The sequence below is a fragment of the Amblyraja radiata genome, chromosome 11 (genome assembly GCF_010909765.2).
Source record: "Amblyraja radiata isolate CabotCenter1 chromosome 11, sAmbRad1.1.pri, whole genome shotgun sequence".
In the NCBI taxonomy this organism is placed as follows: domain Eukaryota; kingdom Metazoa; phylum Chordata; class Chondrichthyes; order Rajiformes; family Rajidae; genus Amblyraja; species Amblyraja radiata.
The window spans coordinates 57,957,048-57,983,230 of record NC_045966.1 but is presented as its reverse complement, the minus strand read 5'-3'; positions in this window follow the sequence as shown (position 1 = coordinate 57,983,230).

The window sequence follows — 26,183 nt, the reverse complement described above, 5'->3', positions numbered from 1 at the left end:
CTCTGCACCATCGGAACAGCCGTCACCTCAGGAGTGACTAAAACTCTACCTCCTGCCAAGTCATTCCCCAAAATCACAGAAACTCCCCCAACGGGAAAACACGGCCGTAACCCAACAGTTACCCGGCCTGAAACCAACTCGGACTCGAGACGCACGGTATGCAAAGGCACTACCATGTCATCCATCCCGAATCCTACCACTGGGACACTTGACCCAACCGATGATTCCCCAGAAAACGGCGGTACACCATCCAATATAAAGGACTGAGTAGCACCAGTATCACGCAAGATGGATACTGGAACTCTATCACCCCCATCCTCTAGAGAAACAAAACCATTCATGATGAACGCAGAATAATTCCTACACTCATCAGACTCAGGCACCTCAGGTACGACAGGTGCCTTCTGTGCACCCACCAAAGCCACAGGCTTTGCATTTTTCTGCTTCAGAACGGGACACGACTTTAACATGTGCCCTCTCCTTCTACAATAGTAGCACACAGGACCTTCATTAGTCCTCACATTTCCGTCAACCTTATCCGCTCGGACCTCCCCCTGTATCAACGTGCTGCCACTTGCAGGCACAGAAACAGCTTTGACACTGCCACCGGCGACACCACCACGATCAACCGGCCGTGCACCAAAACTATAAGATCGCCCAACAAAATCAGATTTATGAGTCAATACATACTCATCTGCCAACACCGCAGCCTTAGACACCTCATTCACCTTCTGCTCATTAAGGTAAGTAGTAACCCTCTCAGGGAGACAGTTCTTAAAGTCTTCCATAATCATCAAGGCCCGCAGTAGCTCAAAATCCTTCACTCCTTGAGAAGCGCACCACCTGTCAAAAAGTGCCTCCGTCTCCCTAGCAAACTCCACATAAGTCTGACTATCAAACTTCCTAAAGCGCCGGAACTTCTGCCGGTACGCCTCTGGAACTAATTCATAAGCCCTTAATACTGTAGACTTCACACACTCATAGTTCAGACTGCTTTCAACAGATAAAGACGAGTACACCTCCCATGCTTTACCCACAAGGACACACTGCAATAGCAAGGTCCACACGTCCCTAGGCCACTTCAAGGACAAAGCCACCCGTTCAAACACTGTGAAATACTTGTCCACATCCTCCTCACGAAACGGGGGAACCAGGCGGATGTTCTTGCTCATATCAAACTCCCGTTCCCTAGAAGAAACCCGGGAATTATCTATTTCTTTTTCCCGCAGCTGAAATTCAGCCCTTTTGGTTTCCTCCTCAAGCCGTTTCATTTCAAGAACATGCATGAGCTCTTTCTCTTTTAACAAAGAGGCAATTCTCTGTGACTCAAGCTCCATCTCCTTCAGTTTAATGACGGCCTCCATGTTCTGAACTGGCTGAACAGAAGGTGGGGGACTGTCTGCACCACCAGGCAAAACCCCACCCTCCACCAACGCAGCCCACAACTCCGATTTAATGGAGTGTTTCTTTGAATGCTTGTCAATAGTCACGGCATAGTTCTCAGCCAGCAAAATCAAATGCTCCTTCGTACATCTATCAAACAACTCCCGACTAGGAGCCTCAACAAATTCTTTCACCTTAAATTCCATTTCTAATGTAGCCCCAAACCACCAGCTAAAACTTGGGCACTAATGCTACCACAAACAGGGAAGAAAAAATTCCCTCACAACACACAGACTTCCTCAGTCCAGAAGCCTACCAAAAAACCCCCCTAAAAATGTCTAGGGTCCTCAAAACTTAGGACGAGCCCCCATTTTGTTACGACTCCCGAATGCAAGTACTTCAGAGCCGCGTAACACAAGTCAAAAACCAGGTTCAGGTTCAAAAACAGTTTTAATTATTCCTTGGAACACAAAACCCAAACCTGATTTAAACAACCCAGTCAGGGATATGGATAAACTGACAAACAATTTAACAATGCTCCAGCCAGCCACGCAATGGGCCGTCGAACCGGAGACTCCAAAACCTGCCCAAAGAGATATAACCCTGAAACCAAAATACACGAAAACTCTAAGGTCAGCCCTTATCCGTCCCAATTCAATATCTGTTAACAAGGAATGGTGAAAATACACAAAGTTCTATGCCATGTGGTCAGGCTTTCCTCGGCCCACACCAACAGTCTGCTCATCAGTCAGAGTCTACGAAGAAGAGAGAGAATCCTGGGAAGCTCTGGTATTTATACTTCAGATGAGTCACCCGTCACCTGACGCAGCTTGGCCAATCGGGTACAGGAGCCTTTAACCCCTCGATTCCAGACTCACAGCCACGAGGCCTGCACTTGGGATAGAAACAGAGAAAGGTAAGTACATAGCATTCACCAGGAGGGGGAAGCGCCTAACAAGTATGATAACAATAAATCATTCAAAGGACTACTCAGAGTTCAAAAACAATTGTGATGTATTGTCTGGATTATATGTTGATGCTGTATTTGACTAAAATCCACTCAGTTTCAAGCTAATTGAGGAATTGGTTTCTCCTATCCAGTAAATTAGGTTGTTATCAAATGGATAGTTGCCATGTGACTCCGCCCTGGGCAACAGATTGCAATCAATAGAAACCTGGAACAGCCTTGTGGTTATAAAGGAGTTCCTACTCATTAGACTAACTGGCAATATAATAGATGTGATGCAGCTGTGCATTTGGGAGAACTGACAGCATGCTTAATGACAAACAATAAGGGTCATGAATGTCATTGATAATACAACTTGCTATTGCCAACTGAAGCTAAGAAAGCCACTATGATGGACAAACAGTATTCAGCATTGCTCCAGTAGTTGATCAATAAATATGTCATTATATTGCAAAAAAGATGCTATGGCTTAAGTTGGGAACATGCAAATGACATCTCTAGTTGGAGGTGCAGGAGATTTGCAATGAGTTATTAACTCTTCAGTATTGGTATCAACTATCTATAGACCCTAAGTGCATTATGGGTTAAAGAGTGATTGAGTGAATATGCATAGGTGCATGCTCAACTTCATGTTGATACACTAAGATGTGGCATATGATAAGCACGAGGGTGCAATCAGGGAAAAGATCCTGTAAAAGCTACATAATCTAATTTGCCACTGGAGTATCATTAAGTACAGATCAATGACAACACAGAATGTGTGTTGGACCACGCTGTAGTTATGAAATTCTGATTGAATGCAACACCGAATATAGATATATTGTTTTCATGCTAATTAAAGGTTGCAAAAAATGTGGGGCAGAATAGTGGCGAAAGACACATTCTCGCTACAAGCATGAGGAATGGTCTTTTATGTCTTCCTCCAATTTGCTTTGTGATTCGGGTCTTGAAATAGAGTCATCAAGAGTCGCTTTAGGTTCCTGCTGTGGAATTGCCCTATGCAGTTTGATTTCTGATTTGTCGGGAATAATAATAATGCAACATTATATGGTTATTTAAACGTAACTTGCTGGTCCAGCCTGCGGCTTGAAAGATCAGCCGTTGCATGATAAAATCAATATATGTTCTATAGATTCTCAATAGACTGCTTACGGCTTGGGTTTGTCATTCCTATTTTTGTATGTATTCACAGTGCTGGAATGGTACCAAAAAAGCGGTACTTTGCTGCTTCAGGAGTTGGGAAGCGCTCGTGTTATATTTAAAATGGTACAGATTCTGAGTTGTTGCAGTTCATTTAAATGGTCTTTGACAATATTGATCATTTACTGTGCCAAGGGGCTTTCCATCAGACTTACTGCAGCTAACGAGGGCCAAGTTATTGGGTTCACCTCGGACATCGAGTTAGTAAAGGATATCTGTTACACAGTTTTCCCAGGACAAGTACAATGCAGTATGGGAGATTGACATTGTGTAACACTATTTGAACCAGGGGGTTCCAGCTACATTTTTAGCTTTGATCGGACCTCATTAGGTAGTTATCCTCCTGGCGCTGGTTAGCGCAACAGGTCACTCGCTACATTATTGTGACAGGAGAGGATGATTACATCTGCAAATATATGCATAGTATTTCATGCTATAATTAAATTAAGCAGAGCAGTAGGGGTGTCAGGTTTCAAAATAGCTCAAGACAGGGATTTCTCGTTATGTGGAGACACACATAGACAACAATACGTCAAGGTCACCAAGAATCTTTGAGACTCTGAGCTAACTATGATTGTTAATTACAAAAGACGTTATAAGAACCTATCTGCTCAGATCTTGTCAGGTGTTAAAACGGAGTTGAGGTATGCAGGAGTAGATACTGATCTGGATCTCGCTCCACAAGGGCTGCTATAACAGCAGCAGCAAGGGTTAATTACGTTCCGCTGGACCACATCATAACGGCTGTAGTGTGGTCAAACGAACAATATTTCAAACATGTTATAATAACCGCTGCTAGACCAGAGGTGTTCTCAATTTATTTTATGTTCAGTTATAGATTCTATCCGGATGAGAGATGTGACTATTGTTATTGCTTATTTAACAGCATCAGCATGTTTTAAATCTATGTCATGACTGTATGCATTATGAATGTTTTCCCTCATTTTGTCAATGAGGCAGCTGTGGTTGTGTAGACTTGTTTCTCACGGCATGAAATCACAGAGCATTGAAATTACGTGACTCTGAAGTAAAATAGTAAGATTAAACGAGAACTTTCCAGTTTGAAGTTTGATCTTTATTTTATGAGGAGTTACGATGAGGGAATACGTGCCCTCCGCTCCCAGTCCTCGTTAAGCTCATCTGGTAGTTCTAGTCTTCTTTCATCTTACTATCATACTTCAGTCACTGTTATTATTATCTGTGATTTCACACCGCTGCTTTGAAGATTTACACACGTATGGCTGAACGGGCCTTCTTCACGTATTCCCTCATCGTAACTCCTCATAAAATAAATGTCAAACTTCAAACTGGTAAGTTCTCGTTTAATCTTACTATTTTGTGGAGGTTGCATATGATCACATATTACATAGCCACCAGCAACCACTGCACTCTTATCTCTGTCTCCTCCCCTCCTCCCATTCTCAGCTCTCCCTCAGCCCTCGGGCTCCTCCTCTTCCTTTCTCCATTCTTCTCCTCACCCCACATCAGTCTGAAGAAGGGTTTCGGCCCAAAACGTTGCCTATTTCCTTCACTCCATTGATGCTGCTGCACCCGCTGAGTTTCTCCAGCACTTTTGTCTACCTGCACTCTTGTTATTGTTTTGTTATGGTGTAACATTTCCATTTTAAGAGCACAATGTGTATCTCTTCTTAAAAGACATTGTGTGCTGTTCCAGCATGCCCAATGTCTGCAGTGTTGCAACAATGAATGCAATCATTGCTTAAATTATACTATGAACTAAATCCATATAATTACTCACAAACATAAGGGCTAAATGGTTGGAGGTTATGGAAGCAAGATAAAGAAATATAAGACATTGCAAATTGCCATCATGTTTAAACATTTGCCTAAGTTGACAACATATCTTGCTCTTCCTCCAAATAGTGCTGCCTACTGATGTCTCCAGAGGCTCCATAACCCGTAGAGCAGAGAGCTGCGAGTGGCATCAAACTGGGCATGATCAATCAAGTTTGACCTCGCCCCGCAGCCCACATCAAGTTTGTACAAAAAGGATTTTAAAATTATTTTTCCCAAGCATCACTTTTTCTTTTTTTTAGTTTTGTTTAGTTTAGTTTATTGTCATGTGTGCCGAGGTACAATGAAAAGCTTTTGTGGCGTGATAACCAGTGGAAAGACAATACATGATTACCATTGATCTATTCACAGTGAACAGGTACATGATGAAGGGAATAACGTGAATAATGTTTACTGTAATATAAAGCCAGTAGAGGTTTTGTCAAAGATAGTCCAGTGAGACCAGATAGACGTAGACAAATATGTCTCTCTCTCTCTCTCTCTCCCTCCCTCTCTCCATCTCTCCCTCTCTCCTACTCTCCCTCCCCTCCTCCCTCCCAATCTCTCTTTCCCTCTCTCCCTCTCTCCATCACTCTCTCTCCCTTCCTCCCTCCCCTTTCTCTCTCTCTCTCTCTCTCTCTCTCTCCCTCTCGCTCCCTCCACCCCTCTCTCTCTCTCTCCCTCTCGCTCCCTCCACCCCTCTCTCTCTCTCTCTCTTTCCCTCTCCCTCTTTTGTGTTCGTTTTCTAGGTTTGCACAAAACTTGAAAGTCTTTAGTTTACAACAGAAGTCTTTAATGTTTCACTCAATGCTGGCAGCAAGACTAATCACAATGGATGCCCGCATACTGTCTGCCGACAGGATAAACTATATACAAAACATCTCCCTTTTTCCTGTGCAGTGCCACCTGCTGCACGGGAGGAGCAACGGGTCCTCCCACCCCACTCAGTCCACCAAACATCACATTCCCAATTTCCAGTTTGAACGTCTCTATTCCTGAATGAGTCGCCTTGGGGGAGTACAACGATAGCAATGTGTCGATCGACGAAGGACCACAGGCAGATCGGCGGGGAGTTCACCTGGCGGAACTTCGTCAAAGTCAGGCACTCCATTATCCACACGATTCAGCACCGGGGTGTCCGACTGCTTGGTTTTGGTCAGGTTCTGCTCAGTCTTCGCTGGAGGAACGCGGCTTCTTAATTGGTCATCATGCCGTTTGCATTGTCCATCTTGTCCTTGGATGGTGTACATTTTGGTTCCAATGTGAGGCATGATCCTGCCAGCGCACCATTTGCTTTCCTTGGCCGTATAATTGCAGTAATATACGTAGTCGCCAATGTCGAATTTGGACTTGTTCTACTTTGTTGGCTGAGTGCGCGCTGTATAAGAGTTAAGGGTCGGGTTCAAAACTGATAGGGGAGAGTGCACTTGACGTCCGTGCATCATCTCCGCTGGAGTTCGACCGGTAGTGCAGTTTGGAACGGTTCGATATTGCTGTAAGAAATCGCGCAATGCAAATAGTTTCGATTTCTTTTCAATTCCTACAGCACGTTTCATGGCCTGCTTGAAAACGCTGATGAGCCACTCTGCCTCACCATTTGAGGGCGGATGAAAAAGTGCTGATGTCAGATGCACGATTGAGTGTTGTTTGCACCAGTCACCGAACATTTGTGAGGTAAATTGGGGTCCATTGTCACTTACAATTGTTAAGGGCAATCCCCAAATGGTGAACAAATCATCGAGCGCAGAAGTGGTTGTTTCGGTGCTTGGATACTTATTCATTTGGTTAACTTGTGGCCATTTCGAATGGGCGTCCATGACGACCAGCCACATGTCTACGGATCGACACACTGCCTGGAGATTACCTTTTCGGTAACAGGCATAACAAATGGACGATATGCGGGCACTCACGGTGATGATGAGCAGTCGAGCCACACCTGTAGCAGGGTTTTGATCCTCCCCGCACAGGGGGATGGCTCATCTGAAACTGTCCCACCTTCTCCAGATTTGCTCTGGGTCAATCAAGTGGCTTCAGGCGTAGCGGACGAGGCTGACGAACTGTATGCACCTCCTGAGGGAGCTTTGACGCTGTTTTGCTGGCCATTTTGTGCAGTTCTTACTCAGCAGCTCGGTCATCTTAGCACACTGCAGCACATTCTTCTATAATGCGTCTGATTCCTTGAGAATCGCCTGCTGAATGAATGCATGCCTGCAGTCCATGACCAGTCTAGCCCACAACGCATTGTCTTGGCGCTTTTCGCAGCATTGAGTTTTAAAATCACATGCCTTTGCCTTGGTGCGAAGTTCGGCAAGAAATTTGGTAAACCATTGGCCTTCCTGTTGCACCGTCCGGTAGAAATCAAATCGAGCTGCGAGGAAATTTCGACTTTCTTCGAAATGCAGCTGCAAAGCCGTTGTGATTTCAGCATATGAGGCTTCAGTTACTTCTTCTGTAAGTACATTTTGAAGCAAGGCAAACGTTTCTGGAGACATTGATGAACACAGGAGAACCTTCTTCCTCTGGTCAGTCGTAATTGCCATACTTTCAAAATATAACTCAGCGCGCATTAAATATGCTGACCACCTTTCTCGTTTGGGATTGAAATGATCGAATTGCCGAGACATGTTAGTTTGAGTTCCGTTTAAAAAAAAATAAAAAAATAGGCTCTTATCTGGGTCTTTGGACGCAATCTGAAGAATCCCACTTCTGACACCACTTTCGTGTTCGTTTTCTAGGTCTGCACAAAACTTGAATGTCTTTAGTTTACAACAGAAGTCTTTAATGTTTCACTCAATGCTGGCAGCAAGACTAGTCACAATGGCTGCCCGCATACTGTCTGCCGACAGAATTAACTATATACAAAACATCTCCCTTTGTCCTGTGCAGCGCCACCTGCTGCACGGGAGGAGCAATGGTTCCTCCCACCCCACACAGTCCACCAAACATCACACCCTCCCTCCCTCTCCCTCTCCCCCCTCTCTTCCTCTCCTCACCTCTCTTCCTCTCTTCCTCTCTTCCTCTCTTCCTCTCCTCTCTTCCTCACTTCCTCTCTCTCCAATGTGTTCCGCAAAATACAACCAATTTGTTTTTCTCTTTCCTCGTTTTGATTAATGTTCCCACCTATTATACTAGTTCTGTTTTCCTCCTACAGACACTGTCTAATGTGGTACTTTTCTCTAGGCATGATATATCATACGAGGGCTACTGTAATCTGCATGCAATATTTCACTTGTGAAGTAACTAATATTTTCAAGAGTTAAGAGTGTTTTATTGTCATATGTCCCAGGTAGACCAATGAAATTCTTACTTGCAGCAGCATAACAGAATATGTAAACATGGTACACTGAAAAAATATAATAAAAGTCTACCTAGCTGGTGTCCCTCAGACTATCCTTGATCGAACTGTACTGGATTTACCTTGCACTAAACATTATCCATTATCATGTATCTATACACTGTAAATGGCTAAATTATAATCATGTATTGTCATTCTGCTTTCCTGGGTAGCACACAACAAAAACGTTTCACTGTACCTCGATACACGTGACAATAAACTAAACTGAAACAAGAAAATGAAAGTTCAGTGTGTGTATATATACATATACATGCATACATACATATACACACACACACACACACATATATATATATATATATATATATATATATATATACACACACACACACACACACATAAGTACACATAAAAACAAACAATAATAGTGCAAAAAGACAAATACAATTCCCCCATGTCTATGTTTTGGTCTCCTAATTTGAGGAAGGATATCCTTGTGATTGAGACAGTGCAGCGTAGGTTCACGAGATTGATCCCTGGAATGGCTGGACTGTCATATGAGGAAAGATTGAAAAGACTAGGCTTGTATTCACTGGAGTTTAGAAGGATGAGGGGGTATCTTATAGAAACATATAAAATTATAAAAAGACTGGACAAGCTTGATGCAGGAAAAATGTTCCCAATGTTGGGCGAGTCCAGAACAGGGGCCACAGTCTTAGAATAAAGGGGAGGCCATTTAAGACTGAGGTGAAATAAAACATTTTCACCCAGAGAGTTGTGAATTTGTGGAATTTCCTGCCACAGAGGGCAGTGGAGGCCAAATCACTGGATGGATTTAAGAGAGAGTTAGATAAAGCTCTAGGGGCTAGTGGAATCCAGGGATATGGGGAGAAGTCAGGCACGGGTTATTGATTGGGGACGATCAGCCATGATCACAATGAATGGCTGTGCTGGCTCGGAGGGCCGAATGGCCACCTCCTGTACCTATTTTCTATGTTTCTATGTAGTTCAGAGCTTATTTGAGGTTGTAGTGTTTAATAGCATGATGGCTGTAGGGAAGAACCTGGACATTACAGTTTTCAGGCTTCTTCCAGATGGCAGTGGTGAAATGAGTGTGTGGCCAGGATGGTGTGGGTCTCTGATGATGCTGGCTGCCTTTTGTCACCTGTAAATCCCTTCGATGGTGGGGTGGTCAGAACCCATGATGGACTGGGCAGTGTTCACCCACTTTTTGTAGTCTCCTTTTCTAATGTGCATTCATGTTGCTGAACCAAGTCGTGATGCTATTTTGGACAGCATCTACAAAAATCTCTCTAATTTAAATCTCATGAATCCTATAACTATAAACTATACCTCTCTTGGAAATGGCCATTTGAATCTTGTTTTATCCATGAAAGATGGAGTGGCCACTAGGGGCGCCGCATGATGGCAGCCTCTGCCTACAGTCTGTCTGTTTATCTATCTTTTTTTTAATTTTTAGTTTGTTTAAAAGTATGTTTTGGAACCACCTCCAGTTTAAATTCCATTTGGAATATTTTGGAGGACCAAGAAACCAAGAAACCAAGAAGATTTATTTAGTATTTCTATGTGGGGGAAGGGGTAGGGTAAGGGGGAAACCGTTTCTCAGTCACTTTCTGGCGAGGATGTGACAATCCTTGCAACCTACCAACTGGATTGGCGCGGCCTTTCCTGCCGGGGACCGGACCAGAGCTTCAGCAGCGGTGGAGCACTGGATTCACCGCGGAGCGGGTGATGCCTTACCTGGATCGCCGTTTGAAGCTCCGTAGTGCTGGGCCGGCTGCTTCAAGATCGCGGAGCTGTGGTTTGCAGAGCTTCCAGCGCGGGCGGCGCTGGATTCAACATCGCGGAGTCCTGGGATCCCTTTGCCGAGGGACTCCAGCGTGAATCTCCGCCCAGCTCGGCCTGTGGATTTCGGGAGCCGCGGTCTCCGGTAGGAAGTGGCCGATTCGGAGGTCCAAGCCGCTGAGAACTCCGTCGGAGTTCCATCATCTGGCGAGAGGGCCTGAATATCGGGCCGCCCGTAAAGGCGACAGTGAGGGTTTTGGGAGCTGCCCAACCATGGGTGAACAACGGAGGACAACAGAGGAGGATGACTGAACTTTGGTGCCTTCCCTCACAGTGGGAAACTTTGATTCTGCTTTGTGTGGATGTCTATGTTAAAGACTATCGTGTCCTGTGCTCTTTTTTATTCGTATGGCTGTATGGTGACCACACATTTCACTGTACCAATTGGTACATGTGACAATAAATGTCTCTTGTCTTGTCTCTTGTCTTGGATCAAAGTTTCTGCAGCTCTTTACTCTTCCATCCCATCAAATGCCCGACAAATAACGGTAAGCTATGAGCTCTCTTTACCAAACATGAAGGAATGCTCTATCATGTACAACGAATGAGAAATACACACTTTTTAAATAGATCGTTGATCTTATAAGATGCAGCACAAGGCGCAAGAACAGAGGCAGAATAGGTTGCTAATTATAATCTGAAGACTAATAATAATAACTTTATAATAATAATAACTTTATTTATAAAGCACTTTAAACAACTGCAGTTGCCACAAAGTGCTGTACATGAGAACTCATGGACAAAAAGTTATTACAAACCATTAAAAACCGTAAAACGAAGGACTAAAAAACAGTAAAAATTAAAATACATTAAAAGCACTAAGAACAGGAGCAATGTCTCAGCCAGTGTCGAAAGCCAGAGAATAAAAATGAGTTTTTAGGGAGGATTTGAAGATGGACAGTGAGGGGGCCTGTCTGATGTGCAACGGCAAGGTGTTCCAGAGTGCCGGAGCAGCAACAGAAAAGGCTCTATCCCCTCTGAGCTTCCGCTTAGACCTTGGTACCATAGATTTGAATGTCATCTTTCAGAGTCCATCTTCGGAAGAAGGTTGTTTGGGAATTGAGTGACCTCAAACTGTAAGAATGTCACTTACTCTCCACTTGCCCAGTTCCCTCCACCTCCTCCCTTGCAAGAGGCAGTACCATCATTGAGGAATATCATATCACAATATCATGTGATAGGAGCAGAATTGGGACATCTGGCCCATCAAATCTACTCCGTCATTCAATCATGGCTGATCTATCTCTCCCTCCTAACCCCATTCTCCTGCCTTCTCCCATAACCCCTGACACCCATACTAATCAAGAATCTGACTATAGCTGCCTTGAAAATATCCATTGACTTGGCCTCCACAGCCTTCTGAGGGAAAGAATTCCACAGATTCACCACCCGCTGACTAAAGTAATTCCTCCTCATCTCCTTCCTTAAGGGAATTCAGAGGCTATGACCTCTAGTCCTAGACTCTCCCACAAGTGGAAACATCCTCTCCACATCCACTCTATCCAAGCCTCTCACTATTCGATACTTCAATTATGTCCCCCTCCCACCCCCCCCCCCTCATTCTTCTACACTCCAGTGTTTACAGGCCCAATGCCGTCAAACGCTCAGCAATTCAATATATTTGAATTGCTCAAATAAATCATGGGCGGCACGGTGGCGCAGCGGTAGAGTTGCTGCCTTACAGCACTTGCAGCGCTCGAGACCCGGGTTCGATCCCGACTATGGGCTCTGTTTGTGGGAGTTTGTACGTTCTCCCCGTGACCACGTGGGTTTTCTCCAAGATCCTCGGTTTCCTCCCACCCTCCAAAGGCGTACAGGATTGTAGGTCATGTGGCGTGGTATAAATGATAAATTTTCCCTGGTGTGTGTCGGGTAGTGTTAATGTGCGGGGATTGGTGATCGGTGCGGACTCAGTGGGCCGAAGGGCCAGTATCCGCACTGTACCTCTAAACTAAACTAAAACTAAATCACTGGTTTCTAATGCGAGCGTTGTTATTCATCACTTCAAAGCTTAGCTCTCACCTGGTAACTGCACGTGTGCCGTCTTTGTTAAGCGCGATGGGATAGGGATCAGGAACGCTGAATGATTTATTCCTCAGCCGTGCCCAAAGGGGTAGTGTATCCTATTGTGGCAGTCGTGACTGAGATCAGCTGATTCAGCATGGAGCCCGAGTTGTGACTGGTGAGATTTGGGGCTGTGTAGTTTTTCATTGGAGCTGTGGTAAGGATGTAGTGTTGCTGAATCTGCATGTAAGTCAGATGTAATGCCTCAGAATAATGTATGTTCCACCTCTACCTGTTTCATTAGACAGTTAAACAGAAATAGCCACAGGGCAAATATTCAGAGGCAGAATCCACCATAGGTTCTAATCTCTGATTTAAAACATTTAATTTGCTTTTTTTTGAAATCTTAACATGAAAATAATTTTCATACCTTTCCCCTTTAGGGCCCTGAATCCATCTGTGTATTTTTTGTAATTTCAGGAAATTTACAATTGTGATGAGCTAAAGTTTCACACAGGAGAATGGGAAATCGTAACGAGACTCAAAGCTTGTTAAAACAAAACCCCTCACCCTGAAGGATTAACTTATTGAATCTGCAAGTCTTGGAATGCTCTGTCTGACTGGGGTAGGAAGGAGATAAAACAGTAACTTTCAAAATTTCATTTCAGAGTTTCAAAGAAAACTGCAGTGTTTAAGGCACGGAAGAAGGGAGTGGGACTAATTGGCTGCTGCATCAGAGCAGAGGTGTGATGGGCTGAATGGCCTCATTTTCGGAAACGTGCTGTCTCAGCTTGAACTAGGTCGACACACTAAACCAGTGAGCCAAACCCCATTACACTCCAGCAGTATGACTGATTTTTACAAATCTGATTGATGTTTTTGAAGACGTGACCAAAAAAGGTTAATGAGGGCAGAGCTGTAGATGTCGTGTACATGGACTTTAGTGAGGCGTTCGACAAGGTGCCACATGGTAGGCTGCTCTGGAAGGTTAGATTGCATGGGATCCAAAGAGGGATAGCTGAATTGATAGCAAATTGGCTCCATGGAAGGAAGCAGAGGGTGATGGTGGAAGGTTGCTTCTCAGAATGGAGGCCTGTGACTAGTGGTGTGCCACAAGGTTCAGTGCTGGGCCCGTTACTGTTTGTCATCTACATCAATGATTTGGATGAGAACATACAGGCCAAGATTAGCAAGTTTACTGATGATACAAAAGTTAGTGGTTTTGCAGACACTGAAGATGGTTGTGAACGATTGCAGCAGGATCTGGATCGATTGGCCAGGTAGGCGGAGGAATGGTTGATGGAATTTAATACAGAAAAGTGTGAGGTGTTGCATTTTGGGACGTTGAACAAGGGCAGGACTCACACAGTAAATGGTAGGTTTCTGGGTAGTGTTGCAGAGCAGAGGGAACTAGGAGTACAGGTGCATGGTTGCTTGAAGGTCGAGTCGCAGGTAGATAAGGTGCTCAAAAAGGCTTTTGGCACTTTGGCCTTCATCAGTCAGAGTATTGAGTATAGAAGTTGGGAGGTTAAGTTGCAGTTGTATAAGACGTTGGTGAGACCGCATTTAGAATATTGTGTTCAGTTCTGGGCACCATGTTATAGGACAGATATTGTCAAGCTTGAAACATAGAAACATAGTAAATAGGTGCAGCAGTAGGCCATTCGACCCTTCGTGCCTGCACCGACATTCAATATGATCATGGCTGATCATCCAACTCAGTATCCTGTACCTGCCTTCTCTCCATACCCCCTGATCCCTTTAGCCATAAGGGCCACATCTAACTCCTCCTAAATATTGCCAATGAACTGGCCTCAACTACCTTCTGTGGCAGAGAATTCCAGAGATTCACCACTCTCTGTGAAAAATATTTTCCTCATCTCGGTCCTAAAAGATTTCCCCCTTATCCTTAAACTGTGACCCCTTGTTCTGGACTTCCCCAACATCGGGAACAATCTTCCTGCATCTAGCCTGTCCAACCCCTTAAGAATTTTGTAAGTTTCTATAAGATCCCCCCTCAATCTTCTAAATTCTAGCGAGTACAAACCGAGTCTATCCAGTCTTTCTTCATATGAAAGTCCTGACATCCCAGGAATCAGTCTGGTGAACCTTCTCTGTACTCCCTCTATGGCAAGAATGTCTTTCCTCAGATTAGGAGACCAAAACTGTACGCAATACTCCAGGTGTGGTCTCACCAAGACCCTGTACAACTGCAGTAGAACCTCCCTGCTCCTATACTCAAATCCTTTTGCTATGAATGCTAACATATCATTCGCCTTCTTCACCGCCTGCTGCACCTGCATGCCCACTTTTAATGACTGGTGTACCATGACACCCAGGTCTCGCTGCATCTCCCCCTTTCCTAATCGGCCACCATTCAGATAATAGTCTACTTTCCTGTTTTTGCCACCAAAGTGGATAACCTCACATTTATCCACAGGGTTCTGAAAAGATTGACGAGGATGTTGCCAGGACTAGAAGGTGAAAGCTATTGGGAGAGGTTGAGTAGGCTGGGTCTCTATTCCATGGAGCGTAGGAGGATGAGGGGAGATCTTATAGAGTTATACAAAATGTTGAGAGGAACAGATCGGGTAGATGCACGGATACTTTTACCCAGAGTAGGTGAATCGAGGACCAGAGAACATCATCATCATCGGCGGTCACTCGAAACAAGTATGACTGTCCTCTCCTCTCCATAGTGACGTCTACTTGTGGGTCTGCAGATGTCTGTAGAGGCCGATCCGCGTTCCACACACCTTGGTGCAACGTGGGCAGTGGAGACTAGCGGTGGTTGGTAATCGTCGAGCCCCCTTCTCTCTCTCCTTACGATGCTGTCACTTTGTCTCTGCGACACGGCTTAGTTCCATTTTGTGACGTGCAGTTCCTTCCTGCACGGATTTCCTCCAGGAGCGCCTGTCCAGTACAATGTGCCCCCAGTTGCTCGAAGTGATGTGGAATTTCTTCAGACGGTTCTTGATGTTGTCCTTGAAGCATTTCTTTGGCCCGCTGGGGGCTCGCCCACCTTCCTTCAATTGAGAGTACAGGATCTGTTTAGGGAGATGTGTGTTGGACATGCGGATGACATGGCCAGTCCATCGAAGTTGGTGCTGCATTATTGTGGTGGTGATGCTGGTCATGTTGGCTTCCTCCAAAACACTGATGTTGGTGCGTTTGTCCTCCCAGCGGATCCTCAGAATCTTTTGTAAGGATCTTTGATGCTATTGTCCAGGGCTCTCAGGTGCCTGCTGTAGGTGGTCCATGACTCGGCTCCATACAACAGGGTGGAGAGGACAACGGCTCTGTAGACCAGCAGTTTTGTTTGAACCTTTAGGTCTCAATCAGGGTGTTAGGGTGGATCCCTATATGAAGTACGCCTGTGCGTGACTTTGTTTAACTTGGGGAGACTGGTGTACAGACAGCCACCACATGGTTCATGACAGATCTGGGTCAGGATCCAGTGGCATGGAGTCCAAGACGACCGGAGATCTTTTTCTGCTGCAGCCTTCATCCGCCTTCCCAGACGTTGTGACGCTCCACTAAAGTCAGCAATCTTCCTCCGCCTGTTCCACCGTTGAGGTCTTGGTTGGATTACTCTTTGTCAGAGACCTCCCCCTCAACTTTACCGCCATGGGTGGCCCTACCAGGAGCATAGCTCCGTACGGCATCGCTCTCAGGATCTCAGGACCACACACGATTCTCCACCACGACAAGGTGACAATCCACAGAGAAGAAACATAGGTTCAAGGTGAAGGGGAAAAGATTTAATAGGAATCCGACGGCTAACTTTTTCACACAGAGGGTGGTGGATGTACGGAACAAGCTGCCAGAAGAGGTAGTTGAGGCTGGGACTATCCCATCATTTAGGAAACAGTTGGACAGGTACAGGATACGACAGGTTTAGAGGGTTATGGACCAAGCGCAGGCAAGTGGGACTAGGGTAGCTGGGACATTGTTGGCCGTTAGATTAGATTAGATTAGATAGCCTTTATTGTCATTCAGACCGAAGTCTGAACGAAATTGAAGCAGTCATACATACAATACAATACAATAAAAAACAACAATAAACACATATTAACATCCACCACAGTGAGTCCACCCAACATCTCCTCACTGTGATGGAGGCAAAAGTCTTAGGTCTCCAGTCTCTTCCCTCCTCTTCTCCTTCTGCGCTGAGGCGATACCCCCCGGGCGATGTTACAACTGTCCCGCGGCTCAAACACCGCGGCCCGGGGTGGTCGAAGCTGCCGCTCACCAGTCCTGCTGACGCAGCCGCTGGCCCGCGGCCGAACCCCGGACTCAGGCCACCGCCGCCAGAACACCGTGCAAGCCACCGGAGCATCGTTCCAGCCCCGAGCCGGATCGCCCTCACGTGAGTGCCGTTACCGTCTCAGCCTCGGGCTGGGCCGCCCCGACCGGGCACCGCTCCTCCCTCGGGCTGGGCCGCCCCGACTGGGCGCCGCTCCTCCCTCGGGCTGGGCCGCCCCGACCGGGCACCACTCCTCCCTCGGGCTGGGCCGCCCCGACTGGGCGCCGCTCCTCCCTCGGGCTGGGCCGCCCCGACCGGGCACCACTCCTCCCTCGGGCTGGGCCGCCCCGACTGGGCGCCGCTCCTCCCTCGGGCTGGACCGCCCCGACCGGGCGCCGCTCCTCCCTCGGGCTGGGCCGCCCCGACTGGGCGCCGCTTCTCCCTCGGGCTCGGCCGCCCCGACCGGGCGCCGCTCCTCCCTCGGGCTGGGAACGCCGTACCTCCCCGAGCCGTTGTGGGCGAGTTGGGCTGAAGAGCCTGGTTCCACACTATCACTCTATGACTCTATCTCTATCCTCGTAACCCTTGCTTTACCTCTCTCTCCATCCAACCCCGATCCTAGATCTCCAACCAGTCTGACTGTCCTCCTGATTATATTTTACCTTTAGGCGCCTCATTGTCACTTTCCCCTGGCTAACAATGATCTATTCTACATTTTTGTTGAACTTCGTCTCCTTGAATGTCTCGTTTTCACACCTTACACTTCCATATCTCTGAGTCTCCCCCTCCCCTGACTCTCAGACGGAAGAAGGGTCTTGATCCAAAACATCACCCATTCTTTCTATCCAGAGATGCTGCCTGTCCCGCTGAGTTACTCCAGCATTTTGTATCAACCTTCGGTGTAAGCCAGCATCTGCGGTTCCTTCCTACACACTAGATTGATGCAAGCTCTCTCACATTCTTTATGAGAAGTCACACAGATTCTATGATTTCCTCCCAAACTTCCATGCAGAATTAAGTCTTAGAGTATCCATGAAAGGGTGATTTGGGTTTTTAAGTCATCACCTCATATTTTGCTTGGGCAGCTTACAACACAGCGGTACGAATTTTGACTTCACTAACTTTGTAACCCTTGCTTTCCCTCTCCCTCCATCCCTCCCCCATCCTTGTTCACCCAACCAATCTGACTCTCCGCCTGATCTTTATAAGACTCGTTGTCAACTTCCCTTCAGCTAACAATGATCTATTTTACAATTCCCTTGACCTTTGGCCCATTTGAGCTCTTGTTTTCTTATATTACCCTTCCATATCTCAATGTCTCCCATGTCCCCCTCTCCTCTGACTCTCAGTCTCAAGAAGCGCCTCGACCTAAAACGTCACCCATTCCTTCTCTCCAGAGATGCTGCCTATCCCACTGAGTTACTCCAGCTTTTTGTGTCTATCTTCCAAATAGCTCTGTCCCACGGTGTGTGTGCATTCCAAGAGCTCTCCCGAGTTTAAAAAAAATCAAACTCGTGGTAAGCACGGAGAATGAACGTAGCGGGTACGTCGGAGCTCGTGGACGTATCTTAGCACTAACGGCAGGTACTTGGGAAGACTCGCTAACGGCAGGTAAGCACGGGAAGACTCGTGAAGATTTTTCAACATGATGAAAAATGTCCACGAGAGCCCTGAGTACCGACGAGTGGCCATTACCGTAAATCTCCGAGTTCGAATGAGAGCAAACTCGGGAGAGCTCTTGGAATGAACTCGTACCATGGGACAGGGGTTTTAGAATATCACCAGGATGCAGGTGCTAATCCAGGAACCCCCCCACTCTGCCGGCATCAGCTGTCTTATTTGGTGTTGTAAATTCCGGTTCTAGACTCACCCCCTTAGTCTGGTTTTGTCAAACACTGTCAAACTCTGGTTCAAAACCTTACTTTATTGAAGAACAAACTACAGAGACAGTTGCCGATCCACCCACGCAAGACAACAATATCTTGTGCAAACAGACGAGAAGTCACAACTGACACACCCCAAAGAATTACTCACCCTCTTATACCCTTCCAAAATAAGGGCATGACATTACTTGGGGGAGGCAACCCCTACAAACCAATCACACATATCGATCACATTATACAGTTATTGACAGTCCCCTAACCCCATTACAAAGTACTCTATTACAATGTTTCTACAGAAGCTTCTGGAAAGAAGTCAATTGACTAAGTAATGCAATATTTTCCTAGGTAGTATAAACAATTCAAACAAGGCTTCACACTTCAGCCAATCATCAAACAGCAACACAAACAACATAACATTATTAACAATAATGTTTCACACCCTCTTCTTTAACCAATCCCAGCTATACATTTGCAGACCTTCCTATCTCTTTCTGTAAACCCCGAATACATTTTAACAAAGTAAAGACATCTGGACCTCTCTTTATCAGAAACTTCCATCTCGGGTCCAGACTCCTTGGAGCCATGACTCTCAGATTGCAACTTTCACAGATAGAGGCCAAGCAGGCCCTGCAAATGCAAACATCCTCCATTTTGTGACCTCTCTAATTTAGACAATATTAACAGTCAATGCCACAGCATTAAATTTGAGCCTAGAAAATAGTATAATTGGAAACTGAAGTCATATAGATACAAAGAAACATAGACGCAGGAGTAGGCCATTCGGCCCTTCGAGCCATCACCGCCATTCAATGAGATCATGGTTGATCATCCACAATCAGTACCCCGTTCCTGCGTTCCCCCCATATCCCTTGATTTCGCTAGCCCTAAGAGCTCTATCTAATTCTCTTTTGAGAGACGTGGACATTTAAAGTGTCCCCAGGCACATTCCCGCTGCTCTTTATTGAGAAATGATTCTTGCAGCAGCGCTGTGTTTTTTCTTGCTCTTGATCCGCTGGGTAAAGTGTTGTTGAGCACTGAGCATTGAGTACTCTAGCTTTACAGTCCACAGTCCCACTTTATCACAGTGTCAGTTTAGCGCCTAATTTAACCTCAGGTCCCATGCAGCTAATTCTTTGTTTTACAGAACTTCTGTCATATTCATTTCACCCCATCCATCATTTTCTTCATAGAGGGAGTTGAGAACATAATTTTTTTTTTGTAATGTAATTTAGGCATATTGCATTCCTTGTGTGTTTTTTTTTGACAATGCCATGATTTATGCCTTGCACCAACTTAACCCAAAGGGTGAGGTATGAAAAAGATTGAGTGGCTCCTATTTGAATATTCGATCAAAGGAAGTGGGGATGTGGTGCAAAGGGAGAACAGATCCAGTCTGGGACGAGACTCAATCTAAAAAAAGGATGTTCTTTGTTGCCAGCTCAAGCCAGGTATCATTATTTCACGTCCCTTGCATGTTTACTTAGATTTTTCCTCTTCATGCCACTTCTCACCAGCAGAAACATTCTAGGCTCCCTGCATTTTATCAAAGATGCTATGCTGACAAGTGTCATTCCTACATGTCTCGCACAAACCTATCCAAACTTTCTTGCATGTCGGCTGGGTTTTGCTCCACTTAGTACTCGTTCTCTACTTTGCTCTGCTTTCATTCTCTTTTCCTCTCATTCTCTGTTTTCCCTTCCCTCTCTCTCTCCCTCCTCTCCATCATTTCCTCTCTGTATCATCTAAGGCACAACTACTGGCACTAGCTCGGGGTAGACTATATGATCACGAGCATCGCGAGCAGCGAATCGTCGCGCTCGATCTCTAATCTCCTCCTCCTATCTCTCTCTATTCTCGCCGTATCTCTATCTTTGATCTCTATCATCTCTCTCTCTCTCTTCTCTCTCTCTTTCTCTCTCTCTCTCTCTCTCTATCTCTCTCTCTCTCTCTCTCTCTCTCTCTCTCTCTCTCTCTCTCTCTCTCTCTCTCTCTCTCTCTCTCTCTCTCTCTCTCTCTCTCTCTGTCTCTGTCTCTGTCTCTGTCTCTGTCTCTGTCTCTGTCTCTGTCTTCTCTCCCTCCCCCCCCCCCTCTAATTTGGAAATGTGGCAACCCACACAGTTTATCTTCATGCCACCATCTGTGCCATGTTGCAATCAAGACAGTGCATTAGCCTTTGTGCTTCCTCAGGCTTACCTCCTTGGGTAAAGGAATGGCACAGTCTTAATAAATGTCAGTGTAGAAACATTTCACACTGGATTAGTCGCAGCAAGGAGGCACATTAACCTCACAGCCAGTCAAACCTGAATGAATCCAGTTCTTTGGCAGGACCAATCTGAAAAATCATCCAGGACTCTCAAGTGTTTGCAGGGTATTCACCTCATGAAGTAATACAATCGGTTGCCTTTCATTGAAAAAGTCCCTATAACAGCTTGTTGTTTCTTTGTGCTTCTCTCTCGGTTTTATCATGAGATGAGATTAATGCCCACTGTACCTCTAGATGAACAAGTCCATGCAGATATTTGGTAAGTGACAATGAGGTGTCCCCTCATCCTTCTAATCTCCAGTGAGTACAGGCCCAGTGCCGTCAAACGCTCATCATATGTTAACCTACTCATTCCTGGTATCATTCTTGTAATTCCAGCACATACCTCCTCAAATGTGGTGCCCAAAATTGCTCACAATACTCCAAATGCAGTCTGACCAGTGCCTTATAGAGCCTCAGCATTATATATCCCTGTTTTTATATTCTAGTTCTCTCAAAATAATTGCATTTGCCTTCGTTACTACCAATTCAACTTGCAAATAACATTTTTGGGAATCCTGCACCAGCAACTCCAAGTCCTGTTGCACCTCCGATTTCTGAATTCTCTCCCCATTTAGAGAATAGTCTACACCAGGCTACCGCAGCACTACAAGACTGTTTTGAAACCACACAGTGGGCCATTTTCAGAGAGGCAGCAACAGATGACAGTGGCATCAACCTCCAAGAATACACAGAATCCGTCATCGGATACATCAATAAATGCATTGATGATGTAACGGTGGTCAAAACCGTCAGGAGGCGTGCCAATCAGAAACCTTGGCTAACTGGGGAAGTGTGTTCCCTACTGAGAATCCGGAATGCTGTATTTAAATCTGGGGACAACGCAGCATACAAACTGGCAAGGAGTAACCTATCCCGGGGGATCAGGGAAGCGAAGAGGCTGTATGGACAAAAACTTAATAGCCACTTCGCAAATGACAAAGACACACGTCGCTTGTGGCAGGGATTTCATACCATCACTAACTACAAGCCCCCCCCCCCCCCCCCCCCCCCCCCCGCTGTGGATATGCCAAAACGACCCCTCTCTACCAGATGAACTGAACGAGTTCTACGCACAGTTTGAGGTTAAAAACAGCACCCAGACACGTGCACTACTGCCATCTCCCAGTGACCAGTCGCTCAGGCTGTCCGCAGCTGGAGTTAAAAAGGCCTTTGCCAGCATCAATCCACGCAAAGCTGCAGGGCCGGACAACATTCCTGGATGCGTTTTAAGAGACTGCGCCGAGCAACTGAAAGATGTCTTCACAGACATTTTTAACATCTCACTCAGCCAGGCAGTAGTGCCCAACTGTCTTAAGAGTGCCACCATCGTCCCTGTCCCGAAGAAACCAAGCCCAGCCTGCCATAATGACCTTCGACCAGTGGCTCTAACACCCATAGTAATGAAGTGTTTTGAGCGACTGGTTATGCAGCATATCAAAAATAGTCTACCTGCCGACCTAGACCCACTGCAGTGCGCCTACAGAGCCAACCGATCCACAGAGGACGCAGTCTCAACAACACTGAACCTCGTACTGTCACACCTTGATCGGAAAAATACTTATGCCAGGATCCTCTTCATAGACTTCAGCTCTGCTTTTAACACAATCATTCCGCAGCAGCTGGTGGAGAAGTTGGAGCTATTGGGGGTTGATGCTGGTACATGTAACTGGGTCCTGAACTTTCTATCACAACGGCAGCAGAAAGTCAGGGTGGGCAGTAGGACATCAAAAACCATAGCCGTGAGCCCCAAGGCTCCTGCTGTTTAGTCTGCTTACACACGACTGTACTGCTAGACTCAACAACAACTTCATCAACAAGTTCGCTGATGACACAACAGTGGTGGGTCTCATCAGTGACAATGATGAGTCGGCGTACAGGATGGAGGTGGAGCTGCTCACAGGATGGTGCAAATCCCACAACCTCATTCTCAACGTGGGAAAAACTAAGGAGATGGTGGTTGACTTCAGGAGGGCAGGAAAACAACACCATACACCTCTGCACATCGATGGAGCTGATGTGGAAAGGGTCAGCAGCGTGAAGTTCCTAGGACTCCACCTGTCAGATGACCTGACGTCCACGACCAACACCACAGCACTGGTCAAGAGAGCCCAGCAGCGACTACACCCTCTCCGAAGACTACGGAAAGCAGGTCTCCCCACTACACACATACGAACATTTTATAGGGGGACAATCGAGAGCACATTAACCTACGGCATCACTTCCTGGTTTGGGAGTTGCAAGGCGTACGAACGGCACCAACTAGACAGGATTGTGAAGACCGCCAGCAGGATTATTGGTGCTCCACTCCCTTTCCTGCTGGACATATACAGGAAGAGATGTATCAGCAGAGCCATCTCCATCATCAAAGACCCCTACCACCCATCGCATCACATATTCTCCATCCTGCCATCTGGGAAGAGGTACAGGAGCATTAGCTGCAAAACCAGCAGGATGCTCCTCAGCTTCTTCCCGCAGGCTATAAGACTGATAAACGGACTTTGCCCCCTGCCAAAGTATCGTGCACCAACCACCAACCACCAACCTGGACACACTGCAGCAGAGCCACTGTCTTGCCGCTGCCGATCAGAACGCCTGTTGATGTTTAGTAGAGAGTAGAGTGTTTAATTTGTTCATGATATATGTATTTTTATTTCTATTTATTTTTTACTGCACACTGAATGGACACTGGTTGAGCAACGTTTTTTTGTTTCCATATAACCATATAACATATAACAATTACAGCACGGAAACAGGCCATCTCGACCCTTCTAGTCCGTGCCGAACACGTATTCTCCCCTAGTCCCATATACCTGCGCTCAGACCATAACCCTCCATTCCTTTCTCGTCCATATAACTATCCAATTTATTTTTAAATGATAAAAACGAACCTGCCTCCACCACCTTCACTGGAAGCTCATTCCACACAGCCACCACTCTCTGAGTAAAGAAGTTCCCCCTCATGTTACCCCTAAATTTCTGTCCCTTAATTCTCAAGTCATGTCCCCTTGTTTGAATCTTCCCTACACTCAGTGGGACAAGCTTATCCACGTCAACTCTGTCTATCCCTCTCATCATTTTAAAGACCTCTATCAAGTCCCCCCTTAACCTTCTGCGCTCCAAAGAATAAAGCCCTAACTTGTTCAACCTTTCTCTGTAACTTAGTTGCTGAAACCCAGGCAACATTCTAGTCAATCTCCTCTGTGCTCTCTCTATTTTGTTGACATCCTTCCTATAATTAGGCGACCAAAATTGTACACCATACTCCAGAATTGGCCTCACCAATGCATTGTACAATTTTAACATTACATCCCAACTTCTATACTCAATGCTCTGATTTATAAAGGCCAGCACACCAAAAGCTTTCTTTACCACCCTATCTACATGAGATTCCACTTTCAGGGAACTGTGCACAGTTATTCCAAGATCCCTCTGTTCACCTGCATTCTTCAATTCCCTACCATTTACCATGTATGTCCTATTTTGATTTGTCCTGCCAAGGTGTAGCACCTCACACTTATCAGCATTAAACTCCATCTGCCATCTTTCAGCCCACTCTTCCAACTGGCATAAATCTCTCTGTAGACTTTCAAAATCTACTTCATTATCCACAACCCCACCTATCTTAGTATCATCTGCAAACTTACTAATCCAATTTACCACACCATCATCCAGATCATTGATGTACATGACAAACAACAGTGGACCCAACACAGATCCCTGTGGCACCCCACTAGTCACTGGCCTCCAACCTGACAAACAACCATCCACCATTACTCTCTGGCATCTCCCATTCAGCCACTGTTGAATCCATCTTGCTACCCCACCATTAATACCCAACCATTGAACCTTCTTAACCAACCTTCCGTGAGGAACCTTGTCAAAGGCCTTACTGAAGTCCATATATACAACATCCACTGCTTTACCCTCATCAATTTCCCGAGTAACCTCTTAAAAAAAATTCAAGAAGATTAGTCAAACATGACCTTCCAGACACAAATCCATGTTGACTGTTCCTAATCAGACCCTGTTTATCCAGATGCTTATATATATTATCTCTAAGTATCCTTTCCATTAATTTGCCCAAACAGTTTCCTCTGGGTATGTGAGTACTCAGGAAAATGACAATAAAGATATACTATACTATACCTTTATTCCTGCCACCAAAATACATGACTCCACACTTTGCTACGCTGTATTCCATCTGTCAGTGAGTGAGTGAGAGTGTGAGTGTGTGAGTGAGTGTGAGTGAGTGAGTGAGTGAGTGTGAGTGAGTGAGTGAGAGTGTGAGTGAGTGTGAGTGTGAGTGAGTGAGTGAGAGAGTGAGTGAGTGTGAGTGTGAGTGAGAGTGTGAGTGAGTGAGTGAGTGAGTGAGTGAGTGAGTGAGAGTGTGTGTGAGTGTGAGTGAGTGAGTGAGTGAGTGAGTGTGAGTGAGTGAGTGAGTGTGAGTGAGTGAGTGAGAGTGTGAGTGAGTGAGTGAGTGAGTGAGTGAGTGAGAGTTTGAGTGAGTGAGTGTGAGTGAGTGAGTGAAAGTGTGAGAGTGTGAGTGAGTGAGTGAGAGTGTGAGTGAGTGAGTGAGAGTGTGAGTGAGTGTGAGTGAGAGTGTGAGTGAGTGAGTGAGTGAGTTAGTGTGAGTGAGTGAGTGAGTTAGTTAGTGAGTGAGTGATAACATGCATGAGAGAGGAAGAAGCTGAGCTCATGTGTGAAAAGAACGGATATGTGTGGGTGTAGGGGAGGAAGAGAGAAGACAGTGAGACACCATAGACTGCAGTGCTAGAATTTAGAGGAAAAATCAACTGGCTGGAGGAAGTCAATGGGTCAGGCAGCATCTGTGGAGGGAAATCGACAAACAGCATTTCAGGTTGGGAGCTTTTTCAGAAGGGTTTACAGTATGTACATAAATGAGAGTGTATGAATGTCTAAGTGTTAGAAAGAGCGCGTGTGCGAGGGAGAGGGTGAAAGAGGGAGAGGGTCCATTAAGAGAGTGTGGGTATGTGTGTGTTACAGAGAGAGATGAAATGAAAAAGTGAGTCATAGGTGAGAGGTACTGAGCTTGAAAAGGGGGAGAGGGGTACTATGTGTACTTGTGAGTATGTCAAAGTTAAAGTGTGGGTGTTTGTGTGTGAGAAATCTGATGTATAAATGTGAACAAGCGAGGGAAATCAGCAATGAGGAACACATTGCAAGCAGCTACTCCTGGACTCCTGCCTGCTGGTGGATCATCTAGGTTTCCTGGCAAGAAA